Source organism: Artemia sp. Qi Xiang Cuo, chromosome 12, assembly GCF_049724085.1.
Source record: "Artemia sp. Qi Xiang Cuo chromosome 12, ASM4972408v1, whole genome shotgun sequence".
Taxonomy (NCBI): domain Eukaryota; kingdom Metazoa; phylum Arthropoda; class Branchiopoda; order Anostraca; family Artemiidae; genus Artemia; species Artemia sp. Qi Xiang Cuo.
Window position 1 is genome coordinate 10,969,754 of NC_142805.1, and position 6,000 is coordinate 10,975,753.

At 34.6% G+C, this 6,000-nt stretch overlaps 1 non-coding gene and 1 pseudogene across 1 annotated transcript; both read right to left on the minus strand.

The window, feature by feature from the left end:
* Positions 1-991: 991 nt before the first annotated feature.
* On the minus strand, positions 992-1,189 carry LOC148945763 (U2 spliceosomal RNA). Its single transcript, XR_016142672.1, has one exon. It is a non-coding gene; the product is annotated as a U2 spliceosomal RNA (small nuclear RNA).
* A 4,323-nt stretch (positions 1,190-5,512) lies between these two features.
* On the minus strand, positions 5,513-5,630 carry LOC148945764 (U5 spliceosomal RNA; annotated as a pseudogene).
* Between the last annotated feature and the right edge of the window lie 370 nt (positions 5,631-6,000).

Consider the following 6,000-nt stretch of genomic DNA (forward strand, 5'->3'; position numbering starts at 1 on the left):
ATATATATATATATATATATATATATATATATATATATATATATATATATATATATATATATATATATATATATATATATATATATATATATATATATATATATTTGAGGGAGGGGACAGCCCTTTTCATATACGGAATAATTTCTGTTCGTTTTAAGTTTTAATGTCGCTCCTTACTTTCAGTTTGAAAAAAAAATTAATTTAATTTCTGAACGTTTTTGAATTAATGCAGCTTTGGTGTTGGCTCACCGTACATGAATAATTAAAACGAAATTTGCATATTAATTTTTCTTTTTTTGGCTAAATGGATTTCTCGGACTTTTGATCTGACGTTACTTACGAATTAACTTACGTAACGAACTTCTATATTCGTATTTTTTATTACGTATATTAGGGGATTCGCCCCCTAGTCAATACCTCGCTCTTTACACCAAAGTTCAAATTTTGTTCCAATTTTCTAAGAATGACCCCTTACATTCTTTTTTCAACTAGTATAACCGTAAATCAAATAAATGCTGACGAAATCAAGAAACGAGGAAACGTATGGGAATAATACAATTCGTCTATCTATACGTCTGCATATTAGAGGCGCTGGGAGGTAAGCATAGCTAAATCGCTTTTAAAGTTTAATAACTACAATTTTTGCATATTATAAAAGTAGGACTATGTGGTACCCACCACTATATACTGTATAAGGAAACCAGACATGGAGACCCAACAGTAAAGTTTTCGCAGTCCATATTATTGACTTACGAATAAAGTAAACATGCCACTCGATGCCTTTTTTTATGCTCTTTCCAAATATAATAATCATTTTTGTCGGAAATGAATTTTACCCCCACCCCTATATATACAAATTCAGGGTATATATTTGCACATTGGGGGGGGGGGGTCAATTTTATTTCTGAAGTAAATGAGACGTAAGTTTAAACTTACCTCTGTGCATTATTCACATAATTGATTTGGTTTCATGGACTTTGATTTCCCCTCGATAGGGATGCCCGAATCCCAGAGGTATTACAATACCGGGCCAACAAGTGGAGGAAGCGAAGCAAACCACCACATCCCTCCGGTTTCCAAAAATCAGTTTAATATTTTGGGCCTCATGTTGGGACCGTATAAAATATTAAGCTAATAAGAACAGTTACTACATAATCTTAGCTAAAAGGCTGAGTGCCCGAGAAGCGTTAATTGAACAAGGATTGTCAAAGAGTTTATTAGAATATGAGTATCAAAGTTGGTCACAAATTAAATTTCGGTTGCAATGCTCAACTAACATTCAATAACTTATCAGTTTGTCTTTAGATTTTTCTAAACAGTATAAAACATTTTCCATAATATCAAAGATTATTCAAAATTTTAATGATAAACGGACAATTTTCCAATCCAAACTTGAAAAATTGTCCTAAAATTACACAAGAAAACACGCTCATTTGCTATAAATATTTTCACTCCGCCAGTTGCTATCACTGGTATTGATCAAGAGCGTAAATTCTTGGAAATTAGGAGGCAAGACCGGATCCAGTGCCCCCCTCCCCCGATATTTTGTCCGACTCGTTAAAACGTAACGTAATGCAATTAAACAAATTTCCGGTGTTTTTTTTTAAATCCCCCTCCTCCAAATAAAGCCACTGGTATTCATATATGCTACTTGGTAACAATGCAAGTAACATTGTTAAATCATTAAGTTTGCTTCAAATAGGACAAAAAAGCTGAATTTTTAATCACCCAAGCAAAATAAACAGCAAAAAAACAGTGAGACTTTATCAGGTAAATGATTGCTTACTTTCTTTTTATTAGCATTCATCCTTTTCATTATTCCATTTACTTGATTAATTCTCTACTTCTATAAGTTTGCTTCTAATAGGAGACAAAAGCTGAATTTTAATCACCTAAGAAAAATACACAGACACGAAGCAGTGAGACTTTATCAGATAAATGATTAATTGCTTTAATTTTATTAGTATATATCCTTTTCATTATTCCATTTATTTGATTAATTCTGTATTTCTATCTAGTTACTAAAAATGTAGCCAGAGGACTATTGAAGAATAGATGGCCTTCAAGTATAGATAGTACAATTTGAGAATAAACTTATCAAAGCACCCTAAGCTTTGAACCCAGGAAAAGCAATAGAAAATGAAAAAAAGTCCTTAAAGATGGACTTTTGGTTACTATGGCAGTGTCGTTTTCGTTGAAAATTGCATTTATTTAATATTTCAGTTACTATAGGCAGGATTTTATTCTTTGCAACAATTTTTATTGTTACTAAGGGCTGTGGTTCGTTCTTTACTAGGTCGCAGCTACCCGTACAACCATGATGTTTGTAACCTGTGATTGTGATGTCACCCATCATTTTGTTTGTGAAATCATGATGTGTTTGAAAATATCTTTTTATATAACAGTTAACATAGTACAATGGTAACGAGACAATTCCTAAGACATAAAGGATTTGAGTACAAGCTTGTCTACGGTAACGGTTCCAATACAAAAAAAGTTCCCCAGAGTACCTAGTTCGGAAACGAAACTACTCAAAACCAGAGTACCTAGTTTCTGAACTAGGTACTATGTACTCTGGTGTACCTTTTTGTATTAGAACCATTACCGTAGACAGGCTGGAAATTTTTTTTTTAAACGAATTGAAAACAACTAAAAGGCAAAAAAGAAATTCTATTTTATCTAGACATTACGGAAAATAATAAAAGAGGAATGAAAAGTGGTCAAACCGTAACCAGTCCCCTCCCAAGTTTTATTTTAGCTGCTCTTCTCCAATAAGGAAATATATAAATAAAAAGCATTTTTCAGAATCCAGGGAGGTTAAATTTATTGTCTTTTCAATTTTACTATTCTTGCAAACTATTCAATTCCTGAAAATACCACGAACAGATATATATTTTTTTTTTTTAATATAGGGATTGCAAGGCAAACAAATCTAGCAGAGAAAATACCCACTCCGCCAGTTGAAATCATTAGTATTGATCAATAGCATAAATTCATGGAAAATAAAGGGGCTAGGCCAAATCCTCTGCCCCCTCCCTCCGATATTTTTGTCTGATACGTTAAAACGTAACGCAATGCATTTAAACAGATTTTTGATGCTTTTTATTAACTTTTTTGTCTCCCCTCCAAAACAAAGTTCTGGAAACATTTCTGGGGATAGAGGGGGGGGGGGAAAAGGAGTGTTCTTCATAATCCAAGGAGGTTTTTTTCCTTTTTTTTCGTTTTTTTTTTAAATTTCTTTAACAAAAATACAAAAAAAAGCCCACGAAAAGATTTTCTTTAATCTGAGAGTAGGAGTGCAGTAAAAAATATTGTAGGAAAACATCCTCCTCCCCCCCCCCCAGTTGAAGCAACTGGTATTCATACATGATACTTCGTAATAATCCAAGTTTTACTGGGGACTCAAGAGCACCTAGGACTTGGCTCAGTATTGCACCGAGCTAAGAGTGCCTTTGAGCATTCCTTACCCGCTTAAAATTAGCTTCTCCTGATGTGATCTGCAAAAGATAACAACGGAAAGTTTTTCAAAGAAAAGTAAAGAGCTCTATTAAGCCGAAAATGAGTGGAAATTAAGTCAATTAATCTTCCAAGAGTAAAACTACCACTCATCACTTTATTGACAATTATTGACTTTATTGACATTAAATTTGACTTTATTAAATTTAACTTTATATGACATTAAATTTGACATTAAATATGACTTTATTGACATTAAATTTGCTCCAAATATAGGCAAAAACGCTGAATTTTTAATCACCCAAGCAAAATAAACAGCAAAAAAACAGTGAGACTTTATCAGGTAAATGATTGCTCACTTTCTTTTTATTAGCATTTATCCTTTTCATTATTCCTTTTACTTGATTAATTCTATAGTTCCATCTTGTTACTAACAATGTAGACAGAAGACTGTATTGAAAAATAGATGGCCTTCAAGTACAATTCCAGTTTTATAGTAGAATTTGAATGTAAACTTACTAAAGCACCCTAAGCTTTGAACCCTGGAAAAGTAATAGAAAATGAAATAAAGTCCTAAAGATGGACTGGAGCTAAAAAGACTTTGCAGAAACAAGATAGAACGAGGGAAGTTGCATTCCAAGATGGTACTATCTTTTGATTTTTAAAATGCAGAAGAGCAATGCCTTGTGAACTATCATTCCGCATGGACTTGTACTAGTTTTGTTCAGATTTCTTGAGCAATGCCCTTTACTTTTTAGACTAAATAAATTACGTGGCTATGCTGGAAGTTACTTTCCAGCAATAGTTACTCTCTAAAACGAAACAAAGGAAGACTACATGTAGCTTTGACTTCGCTCGTTTGTACACCATCTAAGAACTTAAGAAATAAATACAAGAATCGTTTCCTTCTAATCTCTTAAAGGCACATGGGCTACTCAAAAAGTCTCCTCCCTAAGGATAAAAACAAATTTTAGTAAAAATTAGGGCGGCTCTGCAGCAAGGCATGTTATAGAAACAAGGGCCAGCCTAGACCACTCCAATTCTTTGTACAAAAATGTCTTAAAGAATGCACTTTAATCATCAACTTAATGAATTCACTCTTCATTGAAAGATTTTAATATATGGACCAACGAATAATTGGTGAAGCTGTCAAAATGCCATATTTCAGACTCCCTGGATGTATCAACGAAGATAAAACTCTGAGATGGTAAATCACAGGGTTTTTGTGCAAGCTGCATTTAGGCTCCAGACTTCTCCTTCCTCACTGACCGTTTTCTCTTGATTCTCATTCTCCTTTCAAATGGAGAATTGCCTCTTGATTCTCTTTCCCCTTCATACAGAGCATTGTCTCTTGAATCACGTTTTCCCGTCACACAGAGCATTGTGTCTAGAAACAAGATAAGGAGCCAAAGAGACTAAAATCTTTGGTAGTATTAGGCTAGAAACGCTATCGAAATCCCCAAATGAAAGGATTTTTACCTATAAGATCTCAAAATTCCCGATTTTAGAGGAACCTCCTAAACTGGAATGGAAATACTGTTCCCAGACTAAGGAGGAATGAGGGCCCTAAGAGAATGGGGAGTCAAGAGCACCTAGGACTTGGCTCATTATTGCACCGAGGCAAGAGTGCCTTCGAGCATTTCTTACCCGCTCAAATTTAGCTTCCCCGGATGTAATCTGCAAAAGATAACAACAAACACTTAGCCGACAACTTGTCAACTGAAAAGCTATAGGCAACTAGGCGAATAACAGCAGTAATCACGTCTACTCCACTATAAACATAGCTTATTTAGAAACACCTGAAAGGTGTGTCACATTACATAATTACTGTTCCTTTTTACTATCGAGCCATAATTTCACAATTTGTTTTTTTATTTTTGAAAAAATTGAACTTTTGTTCATATAAGACCAATTATCCTGCATTTTCCAGACAGTTTCCTCAGGTAATAATCCTACTGACCGCTCATGTCATTTACGTCTTGTGCAACACTAGGGGGAAGTAATAGGGCTTGTCAAAAAATTAATCTTGTAATTTTCAAACGTACTACAAGAGTATAGGCTAATCTGCCTTTTGGCATTAAAAAAACGTTTCAAGAGTCATCAAGTGCCCCACCCCATGGTAATCTTTAGTAAAAGGCGAAATATTAACTCGATAGGAGGAGATGCCATAATATGAAAGTCGAGCTAAAGTGGTTGTGGGCAAAAAGAAAGAGAAGTACGAGAAAAACAAGAGCGTTCTCAAATTTATTTCCTCGGGTTCTTTCCTCCCTTGCCCCTTTGAAGCGGTTCAAGAGTATGATCCCGAATATTTTGACCGCAATGTCTATAAGATTTATTCCGCGGTAATTTTTGCATTCGGTTTTATCTCCTTTCTTATGGAAAGGGAGAATGACTGATTTCTTCCAATATTTTGAGAAAGAATTAGTCCTCCACACTTCTTCGAGAATGCCATGGAGCTGTTCAGCAGTGACCTCAGGGTATTGTTTGTACACTTCTGGGGGGAGGCCGTCTTCACCTAGGGCTTTGTGGTTCTTCAGGATCTTG